This window comes from Oncorhynchus keta, unplaced genomic scaffold, assembly GCF_023373465.1.
Source record: "Oncorhynchus keta strain PuntledgeMale-10-30-2019 unplaced genomic scaffold, Oket_V2 Un_contig_18870_pilon_pilon, whole genome shotgun sequence".
NCBI lineage: Eukaryota > Metazoa > Chordata > Actinopteri > Salmoniformes > Salmonidae > Oncorhynchus > Oncorhynchus keta.
The window spans coordinates 28063-42415 of NW_026281152.1; the positions used below are offsets into that span (position 1 = coordinate 28063).

Here is a 14353-nt window from a genome sequence, read left to right on the forward strand (position 1 = left end):
AAGGACAGGATGCTCTCGATTGTGCATCCGCGCCTTCTTCACGACACTGTCTTACTCACGAAGTATAACCTAGTTGTTTAATTGTTACTTTAGAGACAGAATATATTTCCATGAATTCATACTCCGTAACTCTAAAGCAATAACAGGGTTTAGATCACACAGATATGACAGACTGCACCCCAAAGACTGAAGACTGCACCCCAAAGACTGAAGACTGCACCCCAAAGACTGAAGACTGCACCCCAAAGACTGAAGACTGCACCCCAAAGACTGAAGACCTCTCCTCTCCTCTCCTCTCCTCTCCTCTCCTCTCCTCTCCTCTCCTCTCCTCTCCTCTCCTCTCCCCTCCCCTCCCCTCCCCTCCCCTCCCCTCCTCCTCCTCTCCCCTCCCCTCCCCTCCCCTCCCCTCCTCTCCTCTCCTCCTCTCCTCCTCTCCTCTCCTCTCCTCTCCTCTCCTCTCCCTCCCCTCCCCTCCCTCCCCTCCTCTCCTCTCCTCTCTCTCCTCTCCTCTCCCCTCCCATGAATGGTAGTATTTACATATTCATACATGTCTTTATATGTCATGAATGGTAGTATATCTACATATTCATAAATGTCTTTATATGTCATGAATGGTAGTATATCTACATATTCATAAATGCATTTATATGTCATGAATGGTAGTATATCTACATATTCATAAATGCATTTATATGTCATGAATGGTAGTATATCTACATATTCATAAATGCATTTATATGTCATGAATGGTAGTATATCTACATATTCATAAATGTGTGTATATGTCATGAATGGTAGTATTTACATATTCATAAATGTGTTTATATGTCATGAATGGTAGTATATCTACATATTCATAAATGTGTGTATATATGTCATGAATGGTAGTATTTACATATTCATAAATGTGTTTATATGTCATGAATGGTATCTTTATACATGTATACATAATGAGTGCATTTATAAATGTGAGTACATGCACTTACTAATACTTCAGTTGATGACTAATGTAGATCTGTATAAACCACTAATTATCAACAAACTATTTTGCAGCCCCTAATCTAAAATGTGTACTATATATGGTTTATAAATGACTTGTTAGTCCCCAAGATGGCCATATTAGTGGACAGTACCTGATGCTCCACCAATAGCTTAACATAAGGGAAACTCTATTTTATGATTCTGACATTAGATGACTTCCGACCAATGTCCTGTCGGAATTCTTGCGGTCTAAGCTAATTTAGCTACCCTATTGTAACTTTACTGGTTGCTGGCATGTACCTCGCTTCTGTAATACGTAGAGGCTAGAAATGGAACAGGATTAGCGACCCTCAGCTATGTAACTATCAGAGTCTTCCAGTATCAACAGCGAGATTTTTCACCTTGTCGGCTCTGGGATTAGAACTGGTGAATGACTTCAGTTACTGGCCCAACGCTCTAACCACTATGCTACCTGCTGGTTAATGGCCCAACGCTCTAACCGCTAGGCTACCTGCTGGTTAATGGCCCAACGCTCTAACCGCTATGCTACCTGCTGGTTACTGGCCCAACGCTCTAACCGCTATGCTACCTGCTGGTTAATGGCCCAACGCTCTAACCGCTATGCTACCTGCTGGTTAATGGCCCAACGCTCGAACCGCTATGCTACCTGCTGGTTTACTGGCCCAACGCTCTAACCGCTATGCTACCTGCTGGTTACTGGCCCAACGCTCTAACCGCTATGCTACCTGCTGGTTAATGGCCCAACGCTCTAACCGCTATGCTACCTGCTGGTTACTGACCCAACACCAACCACTAGGCTACCTGCTGGTTACTAGTCCAACACTCTAACCACTATGCTACCTGCTGGTTACTGGCCCAACACTCTAACCACTAGGCTAACTGCTGGTAACTGGCCCAATGCTCTAATCGCTATGCTACCTGCTGGTTACTGGCCCAACACTCTAACCACTGGGCTACCTGCTGGTTACTGACCCAACACCAACCACTAGGCTTCCTGCTGGTTACTGGCCCAGCACTCAAACCACTAGGCTACCTGCTGGTTACTAGTCCAACACTCTAACCACTAGGCTACCTGCTGGTTATTAGTCCAACACTCTAACCACTAGGCTACCTGCTGGTTACTGGCCCAACACTCTAACCACTAGGCTACCTGCTGGTTATTAGTCCAACACTCTAACCACTAGGCTACCTGTTGGTTACTGGCCCAACACTCTACCCACTAGGCTTCCTGCTGGTTACTGGCCCAACACTCTAACCACTAGGCTACCTGCTGGTTACTGGCCTAACACTCTTTCCACTAGGCTACCTGCTGTGAGGGTGGTTGGAGTAGCAGTCTATCCCAGCAGCAGCAGTGAGGGTGGTTGGAGTAGCAGTCTATCCCAGCAGCAGTGAGGGTGGTTGGAGTAGCAGTCTATCCTAGCAGCAGTGAGGGTGGTTGGAGTAGCAGTCTATCCCAGCAGCAGTGAGGGTGGTTGGAGTAGCAGTATATCCTAGCAGCAGTGAGGGTGGTTGGAGTAGCAGTCTATCCTAGCAGCAGCAGTGAGGGTGGTTGGAGTAGCAGTCTATCCCAGCAGCAGTGAGGGTGGTTGGAGTAGCAGTCTATCCTAGCAGCAGTGAGGGTGGTTGGAGTAGCAGTCTATCCCAGCAGCAGTGAGGGTGGTTGGAGTAGCAGTCTATCCCAGCAGCAGTGAGGGTGGTTGGAGTAGCAGTCTATCCCAGCAGCAGTGAGGGTGGTTGGAGTAGCAGTCTACCCCAGCAACAGTGAGGGTGGTTGGAGTAGCAGTCTATCCTAGCAGCAGTGAGGGTGGTTGGAGTAGCAGTCTATCCCAGCAACAGTGAGGGTGGTTGGAGTAGCAGTCTATCCCAGCAGCAGTGAGGGTGGTTGGAGTAGCAGTCTATCCCAGCAGCAGTGAGGGTGGTTGGGTAGCAGTCTATCCCAGCAGCAGTGAGGGTGGTTGGAGTAGCAGTCTATCCCAGCAGCAGTGAGGGTGGTTGGAGTACCAGTCTATCCCAGCAGCAGTGAGGGTGGTTGGAGTAGCAGTCTATCCCAGCAGCAGTGAGGGTGGTTGGAGTACCAGTCTATCCCAGCAGCAGTGAGGGTGGTTGGAGTAGCAGTCTATCCCAGCAGCAGCAGTGAGGGTGGTTGGAGTAGCAGTCTATCCCAGCAACAGTGAGGGTGGTTGGAGTAGCAGTCTATCCCATCAGCAGTGAGGGTGGGTGGAGTAGCAGTCTATCCTAGCAGCAGTGAGGTGGTTTTAATAGGAGTCTATCCTAGCAGCAGCAGTGAGGGTGGTTGGTTTAGCAGTCTATCCCAGCAGCAGTGAGGGTGGTTGGAGTAGCAGTCTATCCCAGCAGCAGTGAGGGTGGTTGGAGTAGCAGTCTATCCCAGCAGCAGTGAGGGTGGTTGGAGTAGCAGTCTATCCCAGCAGCAGTGAGGGTGGTTGGAGTAGCAGTCTATCCCAGCAGCAGTGAGGGTGGTTGGAGTAGTAGTCTATCCTAGCAGCAGCAGTGAGGGTGGTTGGAGTAGCAGTCTATCCCAGCAGCAGTGAGGGTGGTTGGAGTAGCAGTCTATCCCAGCAGCAGTGAGGGTGGTTTTAATAGGAGTCTATCCCAGCAGCAGTGAGGGTGGTTGGAGTAGCAGTCTATCCCAGCAGCAGTGAGGGTGGTTGGAGTAGCAGTCTATCCCAGCAGCAGTGAGGGTGGTTGGAGTAGCAGTCTATCCCAGCAACAGTGAGGGTGGTTGGAGTAGCAGTCTATCCCAGCAACAGTGAGGGTGGTTGGAGTAGCAGTCTATCCTAGCAGCAGTGAGGGTGGTTGGAGTAGCAGTCTATCCCAGCAACAGTGAGGGTGGTTGGAGTAGCAGTCTATCCCAGCAACAGTGAGGGTGGTTGGAGTAGCAGTCTATCCCAGCAGCAGTGAGGGTGGTTGGAGTAGCAGTCTATCCCAGCAACAGTGAGGGTGGTTGGAGTAGCAGTCTATCCCAGCAGCAGTGAGGGTGGTTGGAGTAGCAGTCTATCCTAGCAGCAGTGAGGGTGGTTGGAGTAGCAGTCTATCCCAGCAGCAGCAGTGAGGGTGGTTGGAGTAGCAGTCTATCCCAGCAACAGTGAGGGTGGTTGGAGTAGCAGTCTATCCCATCAGCAGTGAGGGTGGGTGGAGTAGCAGTCTATCCTAGCAGCAGTGAGGGTGGTTTTAATAGGAGTCTATCCTAGCAGCAGCAGTGAGGGTGGTTGGTTTAGCAGTCTATCCCAGCAGCAGTGAGGGTGGTTGGAGTAGCAGTCTATCCCAGCAGCAGTGAGGGTGGTTGGAGTAGCAGTCTATCCCAGCAGCAGTGAGGGTGGTTGGAGTAGCAGTCTATCCCAGCAGCAGTGAGGGTGGTTGGAGTAGCAGTCTATCCCAGCAGCAGTGAGGGTGGTTGGAGTAGCAGTCTATCCCAGCAGCAGTGAGGGTGGTTGGAGTAGCAGTCTATCCTAGCAGCAGCAGTGAGGGTGGTTGGAGTAGCAGTCTATCCCAGCAGCAGTGAGGGTGGTTGGAGTAGCAGTCTATCCCAGCAGCAGTGAGGGTGGTTGGAGTAGCAGTCTATCCCAGCAGCAGTGAGGGTGGTTGGAGTAGCAGTCTATCCCAGCAGCAGTGAGGGTGGTTGGAGTAGCAGTCTATCCCAGCAGCAGTGAGGGTGGTTGGAGTAGCAGTCTATCCCAGCAGCAGTGAGGGTGGTTGGAGTAGCAGTCTATCCTAGCAGCAGTGAGGGTGGTTGGAGTAGCAGTCTATCCCAGCAGCAGTGAGGGTGGTTTGAGTAGCAGTCTATCCCAGCAGCAGTGAGGGTGGTTGGAGTAGCAGTCTATCCCAGCAGCAGTGAGGGTGGTTGGATTAGCAGTCTATCCCAGCAGCAGTGAGGGTGGTTGGAGTAGCAGTCTATCCCAGCAGCAGTGAGGGTGGTTGGAGTAGCAGTCTATCCTAGCAGCAGTGAGGGTGGTTTGAGTAGCAGTCTATCCCAGCAACAGTGAGGGTGGTTTGAGTAGCAGTCTATCCCAGCAACAGTGAGGGTGGTTTGAGTAGCAGTGTATCCCAGCAACAGTGAGGGTGGTTGGAGTAGCAGTCTATCCCAGCAGCAGTGAGGGTGGTTTGAGTAGCAGTCTATCCCAGCAACAGTGAGGGTGGTTTGAGTAGCAGTCTATCCCAGCAACAGTGAGGGTGGTTTGAGTAGCAGTCTATCCTAGCAGCAGCAGTGAGGGTGGTTGTAGTAGCAGTCTATCCCAGCAACAGTGAGGGTGGTTGAGTAGCAGTTTATCCCAGCAGCAACAGTGAGGGTGGTTGGAGTAGCAGTTTATCCCAGCAGCAACAGTGAGGGTGGTTGGAGTAGCAGTCTATCCCAGCAGCAGTGAGGCTGGTTGGAGTAGCAGTCTATCCCAGCAACAGTGAGGGTGGTTGGAGTAGCAGTCTATCCCAGCAACAGTGAGGGTGGTTTGAGTAGCAGTCTATCCCAGCAGCAGTGAGGCTGGAACTGACAATAGAACGGACACACACACACTCGGCACTACCTCAGTAGTTGACAGTGTTGTGGCTTTTTAATGAGCAGGAAACACCTTTCACTGACATTCTATTCCTCTTTCCCGGTTTGTGTGTAAGCAGTAGCTTTAAATGTCAGCAGTAGCTTTAAATGGCAGCAGTAGCTTTAAATGTCAGCAGTAGCTTTAAATGGCAGCAGTAGCTTTAAATGGCAGCAGTAGCTTTAAATGGCAGCAGTAGCTTTAAATGTCAGCAGTAGCTTTAAATGTCAGCAGTAGCTTTAAATGGCAGCAGTAGCTTTAAATGTCAGCAGTAGCTTTAAATGTCAGCAGTAGCTTTAAATGGCAGCAGTAGCTTTAAATGGCAGCAGTACCTTTAAATGTCAGCAGTAGCTTTAAATGTCAGCAGTAGCTTTAAATGGCAGCAGTAGCTTTAAATGGCAGCAGTAGCTTTAAATGTCAGCAGTAGCTTTAAATGTCAGCAGTAGCTTTAAATGGCAGCAGTAGCTTTAAATGTCAGCAGTAGCTTTAAATGGCAGCAGTAGCTTTAAATGGCAGCAGTAGCTTTAAATGTCAGCAGTAGCTTTAAATGGCAGCAGTAGCTTTAAATGGCAGCAGTAGCTTTAAATGTCAGCAGTAGCTTTAAATGGCAGCAGTAGCTTTAAATGTCAGCAGTAGCTTTAAATGGCAGCAGTAGCTTTAAATGGCAGCAGTAGCTTTAAATGGCAGCAGTAGCTTTAAATGGCAGCAGTAGCTTTAAATGTCAGCAGTAGCTTTAAATGTCAGCAGTAGCTTTAAATGGCAGCAGTAGCTTTAAATGTCAGCAGTAGCTTTAAATGTCAGCAGTAGCTTTAAATGGCAGCAGTAGCTTTAAATGTCAGCAGTAGCTTTAAATGGCAGCAGTAGCTTTAAATGGCAGCAGTAGCTTTAAATGTCAGCAGTAGCTTTAAATGTCAGCAGTAGCTTTAAATGTCAGCAGTAGCTTTAAATGGCAGCAGTAGCTTTAAATGTCAGCAGTAGCTTTAAATGTCAGCAGTAGCTTTAAATGTCAGCAGTAGCTTTAAATGTCAGCAGTAGCTTTAAATGTCAGCAGTAGCTTTAAATGTCAGCAGTAGCTTTAAATGGCAGCAGTAGCTTTAAATGTCAGCAGTAGCTTTAAATGTCAGCAGTAGCTTTAAATGTCAGCAGTAGCTTTAAATGTCAGCAGTAGCTTTAAATGTCAGCAGTAGCTTTAAATGTCAGCAGTAGCTTTAAATGTCAGCAGTAGCTTTAAATGTCAGCAGTAGCTTTAAATGTCAGCAGTAGCTTTAAATGTCAGCAGTAGCTTTAAATGTCAGCAGTAGCTTTAAATGTCAGCAGTAGCTTTAAATGTCAGCAGTAGCTTTAAATGGCAGCAGTAGCTTTAAATGTCAGCAGTAGCTTTAAATGGCAGCAGTAGCTTTAAATGGCAGCAGTAGCTTTAAATGTCAGCAGTAGCTTTAAATGGCAGCAGTAGCTTTAAATGGCAGCAGTAGCTTTAAATGGCAGCAGTAGCTTTAAATGGCAGCAGTAGCTTTAAATGGCAGCAGTAGCTTTAAATGGCAGCAGTAGCTTTAAATGGCAGCAGTAGCTTTAAATGTCAGCAGTAGCTTTAAATGTCAGCAGTAGCTTTAAATGTCAGATGTATCACGTGAAATCTTTTTTTTTTAAATGCTCTTGTCAAACTGGAGTTAAAGTAGGAGAGGTGCTGGTCGGCCTACATCTCAACTCAAATATAGACCTGACAATTAAGGCCAGGACCCAGGCCGGGATTCAACCCAAGGCAAATTGTAGCACAGTGTAAGAGCCATTTAAAGGTAGTGCAGGCTTGAGCTGACATGCGCACGGGAAAATGTCTTGAAAAGCTACTGTACAATTACTACATTACAGTACCTCATTAGGAGGACCGAGGAAGTTCTGTTAAAGACGGTGTTAGCCCACTGAGCCGAAGCCTTCAGCTCTGTTATAGACGGTGTTAGCCCACTGAGCCGAAGCCTTCAGCTCTGTTAAAGACGGTGTTAGCCCACTGAGCTGAAGCCTTCAGCTCTGTTAAAGACGGTGTTAGCCCACTGAGCTGAAGCCTTCAGCTCTGTTAAAGACGGTGTTAGCCCACTGAGCTGAAGCCTTCAGTTCTGTTAAAGACGGTGTTAGCCCACTGAGCTGAAGCCTTCAGCTCTGTTATAGACAGTGTTAGCCCACTGAGCTGAAGCCTTCAGCTCTGTTATAGACGGTGTTAGCCCACTGAGCTGAAGCCAGTACTGAGTCAATGTGCAGGTGTACAAGGTAATAACATGGTTATATACACACGGGGTACCAGTACTGAGTCCCTGTGCAATGGTACAAGGTAATTGAGGTAGATACGCTAACTGGCCAAAAGTACGTGAACACCTTCAAATTATTGGGTTGGACTGTTTCAGCCACACCTGTTGTTGACAGGTGTATAAAATCGAGCACACATCCATGCAATCTCCATAGACAAACATTGACAGTAGAATGGCCCTTACTGAAGAGCTCAGAGACTTTCAATGTGGCACCGTCATAGGATGCCACCTTTCCAACAAGTTAGTTATTCAAATTTCTGCCCTGCTAGAGCTGCCCTGGTCAACTGTAAATGCTATTATTGTGAAGTGGAAATGTCTAGGAGCAACAGCAGTTGAGCCAGGAAGTGGTAGAACACACAAGCTCATAGAATGGGACCGCAGAAACTCGTAAAAATCATCTGTCCTCGGTTACAACCCTTCACTACTAAGTTCCAAACTGCCTCTGGAACGTCAAAGGAACTGTTCATCGGGAGCTTCATGAAATGGGTTTCCATGGCCGAGCAGGACCACACAAGCCTAAGATCACCATGCGCAATGCCAAGCGTCGGCTGGAGTGGTGTGAAGATCGCCGACATTGGACTCTGGAGCAGTGGTAACGCATTCTCTGGAGTGATGAATCACGCTTCACCATCTAGCAGTCCGACGGACGAATCTGGGTTTTGAAGATGCCATGAGAACGCTACCTGCCCAAATGCATACTGCCAACTGTAAAGTTCGGTGGAAGAAGAATAATGGTCTGGGGCTTTTTCATGGTCCAGGCCCCTTAGTTCCAGTGAAGGGAAATCTTAACACCATCTGGTCAGTGAGCGTGACAAAGATTAGCTACAGTATTGGGAATTTTATAATAATTAAAGTGCATTCAGAAAGTATTCAGACCCCTTGACTTTTTGCACATGTTGTTACATTAAAATGGATTACATAATTTGTTCCCTTTTCAATCTACACACAATAACAAAGTGAAAACAGGTTAAGAATTCTTAGCAAATTTATTAAAAACATAAATACTTCATTTAAGAACAAATTCTTATTTACAATGACGACCTACCAAAAGGCAAAAAGGCCTCCTGCTAGGACGGAGTCCTGGGATTAAAAAATAAATAATATATATACAATATAAATACAGGACAACACACATCACAACAAGAGAGACAACACAACACTACATAAAGAGAGACAATAGACAACAACACACATCACAACAAGAGAGACAACACAACACTACATAAAGAGAGACCTAAGACAACAACACACATCACAACAAGAGAGACAACACAACACTACATAAAGAGAGACAAAAGACAACAACACACATCACAACAAGAGAGACAACACAACACTACATAAAGAGAGACAACACAACAGTACATAAAGAGAGACCTAAAACAACAAACAACACACATCACAACAAGAGAGACAACACAACACTACATAAAAAGAGACCTAAGACAACAACACACATCACAACAAGAGAGACAACACAACACTACATAAAGAGAGACAATAGACAACAACACACATCACAACAACAACGTAGCAAGGCAGCAACACATGAAAACACAACATGGTAGCAACACAACATGACAACATGGTAGCAACACATGACAACAACATGGTAGCAACACAAGACAACAACATGGTAGCAACACAACATGACAACAACATGGTAGCAACACATGACAACAACATGGTAGCAACACATGACAACAACATGGTAGCAACACAACATGACAACAACATGGTAGCAACACAACATGACAACAACATGGTAGCAACACAACATAACAACAACATGGTAGCAACACAACATGACAACAACATGGTAGCAACACATGACAACAACATGGTAGCAACACAACATGACAACAACATGGTAGCAACACAACATAACAACAACATGGTAGCAACACAACATAACAACAACATGGTAGCAACACAACATGACAACAACATGGTAGCAACACAACATGACAACAACATGGTAGCAACACAACATGACAACAACATGGTAGCAACACAACATGACAACAACATGGTAGCAACACAACATGACAACAACATGGTAGCAACACAACATAACAACAACATGGTAGCAACACAACATAACAACAACATGGTAAAGAGACAGAGACAACAACACATCACACAAAGCAGCCACAACAGTCAGTAAGGTAGAGACAACAATACATCACACAAAGCAGCCACAACAGTCAGTAAGGTAGAGACAGCAATACATCACACAAAGCAGCCACAACAGTCAGTAGAGACAACAATACATCACACAAAGCAGCCACAACAGTCAGTAAGGTAGAGACAGCAATACATCACACAAAGCAGCCACAACAGTCAGTAAGGTAGAGACAACAATACATCACACAAAGCAGCCACAACAGTCAGTAGAGACAACAATACATCACACAAAGCAGCCACAACAGTCAGTAAGGTAGAGACAGCAATACATCACACAAAGCAGCCACAACAGTCAGTAAGGTAGAGACAACAATACATCACACAAAGCAGCCACAACAGTCAGTAGAGACAACAATACATCACACAAAGCAGCCACAACAGTCAGTAAGGTAGAGACAGCAATACATCACACAAAGCAGCCACAACAGTCAGTAGAGACAACAATACATCACACAAAGCAGCCACAACAGTCAGTAGAGACAACAATACATCACACAAAGCAGCCACAACAGTCAGTAAGGTAGAGACAGCAATACATCACACAAAGCAGCCACAACAGTCAGTAAGGTAGAGACAACAACACATCACACAAAGCAGCCACAACAGTCAGTAAGGTAGAGACAACAACACATCACACAAAGCAGCCACAACAGTCAGTAAGGTAGAGACAACAATACATCACACAAAGCAGCCACAACAGCCAGTAGAGACAACAATACATCACACAAAGCAGCCACAACAGTCAGTAAGGTAGAGACAGCAATACATCACACAAAGCAGCCACAACAGTCAGTAAGGTAGAGACAACAATACATCACACAAAGCAGCCACAACAGTCAGTAGAGACAACAATACATCACACAAAGCAGCCACAACAGTCAGTAAGGTAGAGACAGCAATACATCACACAAAGCAGCCACAACAGTCAGTAAGGTAGAGACAACAATACATCACACAAAGCAGCCACAACAGTCAGTAGAGACAACAATACATCACACAAAGCAGCCACAACAGTCAGTAAGGTAGAGACAGCAATACATCACACAAAGCAGCCACAACAGTCAGTAAGGTAGAGACAACAACACATCACACAAAGCAGCCACAACAGTCAGTAAGGTAGAGACAACAACACATCACACAAAGCAGCCACAACAGTCAGTAAGGTAGAGACAACAATACATCACACAAAGCAGCCACAACAGTCAGTAGAGACAACAATACATCACACAAAGCAGCCACAACAGTCAGTAAGGTAGAGACAGCAATACATCACACAAAGCAGCCACAACAGTCAGTAAGGTAGAGACAACAATACATCACACAAAGCAGCCACAACAGTCAGTAGAGACAGCAATACATCACACAAAGCAGCCACAACAGTCAGTAGAGACAACAATACATCACACAAAGCAGCCACAACAGTCAGTAGAGACAACAATACATCACACAAAGCAGCCACAACAGTCAGTAGAGACAACAATACATCACACAAAGCAGCCACAACAGTCAGTAAGGTAGAGACAACAATACATCACACAAAGCAGCCACAACAGTCAGTAGAGACAACAATACATCACACAAAGCAGCCACAACAGTCAGTAGAGACAACAATACATCACACAAAGCAGCCACAACAGTCAGTAGAGGCAACAACACATCACACAAAGCAGCCACAACAGTCAGTAAGGTAGAGACAACAATACATCACACAAAGCAGCCACAACAGTCAGTAAGGTAGAGACAACAACACATCACACAAAGCAGCCACAACGGTCAGTAAGGTAGAGACAACAATACATCACACAAAGCAGCCACAACAGTCAGTAAGGTAGAGACAACAACACATCACACAAAGCAGCCACAACAGTCAGTAAGGTAGAGACAACAACACATCACACAAAGCAGCCACAACAGTCAGTAAGGTAGAGACAACAATACATCACACAAAGCAGCCACAACAGTAAGGTAGAGACAACAATACATCACACAAAGCAGCCACAACAGTCAGTAAGGTAGAGACAACAATACATCACACAAAGCAGCCACAACAGTCAGTAAGGTAGAGACAACAATACATCACACAAAGCAGCCACAACAGTCAGTAAGGTAGAGACAACAATACATCACACAAAGCAGCCACAACAGTCAGTAAGGTCAGAGACCTGGCCGGGTGGTGCCAGAACAACAACCTGCTCGGTCCTCAATGTAACCATCTCTAAGGAGATGATTGTGGACGACAGGAAAAGGAGGACCGAGCACGACCCCATTCCCATCGACGGGGCTGTAGTGGAGCAGGTTGAGAGCTTCAAGTTCCTTGGTGTCCACATCACCAACAAACTGTCATGGTCCAAACACACGAAGACAGTAGTGAAGAGGGCACGAAAAATCCTATTCCCCCTCAGGAAACTAAAAAGATTTGGCATGGGTCCTGGGATCCTCAAAAGGTTCTACAGCTGCAACATCGAGAGCATCCTGACAGGTTGCATCACTGCCTGGTACGGCAACTGCTCTGGCTCCGATCACAAGGCACTACAGAGGGTAGTGCGTACGGACCAGTATATCACTGGGCCCAAGCTTCCTGCCATCCAGGACCTCTATTACCAGGCAGTGTCAGAGGAAGGCCCTAAAAATTGTCAAAGACCCCAGCCACCCCAGTTCTCTCTATTACCGCATGGCAAGCGGTACCGGAGTGCCAAGTCTAGGCTTCTAGAAGGCTTCTCAACAGTTTTTACCCCCAAGCCATAAGACTCCTGAACAGGTAATCAAATGGCTACCCGGACTATTTGCATTGTGTGCCTCCCCCAACCCCTCTTTTACACTGCTGCTACTCTCTGTTTATCATATATGCATAGTCACTTTAACTATACATTCATGTACATACTCAATTGGGCCGACCAACCAGTGCTCCCGCACATTGGCTAACCGGGCTGCATTGTGTCCCACCACCCACCAACCCCTCTTTACGCTACTGCTACTCTCTGTCCATCATATATGCATAGTCACTTTAACCATATCTACATGTACATACTACCTCAATCAGCCTGACTAACCGGTGTCTGTATGTAGCCTCTCTACTGTATATAACCTCTCTACTGTATATAGCCTCTCTACTGTATATAGCCTCTCTACTGTATGTAGCCTCTCTACTGTATATAGCCTCTCTACTGTATATAGCCTCTCTACTGTATATAGCCTCTCTACTGTATACAGCCTCTCTACTGTATATAGCCTCTCTACTGTATATAACCTCTCTACTGTATACAGCCTCTCTACTGTATATAACCTCTCTACTGTATACAGCCTCTCTACTGTATATAACCTCTCTACTGTATACAGCCTCTCTACTGTATATAGTCTCTCTACTGTATATAGCCTCTCTACTGTATATAACCTCTCTACTGTATACAGCCTCTCTACTGTATATAACCTCTCTACTGTATACAGCCTCTCTACTGTATATAGCCTCTCTACTGTATACAGCCTCTCTACTGTATATAACCTCTCTACTGTATACAGCCTCTCTACTGTATATAACCTCTCTACTGTATACAGCCTCTCTACTGTATATAACCTCTCTACTGTATACAGCCTCTCTACTGTATATAACCTCTCTACTGTATACAGCCTCTCTACTGTATATAGTCTCTCTACTGTATATAGCCTCTCTACTGTATATAACCTCTCTACTGTATACAGCCTCTCTACTGTATATAGTCTCTCTACTGTATATAGCCTCTCTACTGTATATAACCTCTCTACTGTATACAGCCTCTCTACTGTATATAACCTCTCTACTGTATACAGCCTCTCTACTGTATATAGCCTCGCTACTGTATATAACCTCTCTACTGTATGTAGCCTCTCTACTGTATAAAGCCTCTCTACTGTATACAGCCTCTCTACTGTATATAGCCTGTCTACTGTATATAGCCTCTCTACAGTATATAGCCTCTCTACAGTATATAGCCTCTCTACTGTATATAGCCTCTCTACTGTATATAGCCCTTCTACTGTATATAGCCTCTCTACTGTATGTAGCCTCTCTACTGTATATAGCCTCTCTACTGTATATAGCCTCTCTACTGTATATAGCCTCTCTACTGTATATAGCCTCTCTACTGTATATAGCCCTTCTACTGTATGTAGCCTCTCTACTGTATATAGCCTCTCTACTGTATATAGCCCTTCTACTGTATATAGCCTCTCTACTGTATATAGCCCTTCTACTGTATATAGCCTCTCTACTGTATATAGCCTCTCTACTGTATATAGCCTCTCTACTGTATATAGCCTCTCTACTGTATGTAGCCTCTCTACTGTATA

At 45.7% G+C, this 14353-nt stretch overlaps 1 long non-coding RNA gene across 9 annotated transcripts; it reads left to right on the forward strand.

Moving 5' to 3' along the window:
- Positions 1-9977: 9977 nt before the first annotated feature.
- Positions 9978-12179, forward strand: LOC127920294 (uncharacterized). Of its 9 annotated transcripts, XR_008105701.1 has the most exons (6): positions 9978-10058; positions 10645-10691; positions 10917-11099; positions 11194-11282; positions 11718-11905; positions 11996-12179. It is a non-coding gene; the product is annotated as an uncharacterized LOC127920294 (long non-coding RNA). The 9 variants fall into 9 exon arrangements; XR_008105702.1 differs by lacking the exons at positions 10917-11099; positions 11194-11282 and adding an exon at positions 10781-10916; XR_008105704.1 differs by lacking the exon at positions 11194-11282 and having other exon boundaries at positions 10917-11052.
- Positions 12180-14353: the final 2174 nt, after the last annotated feature.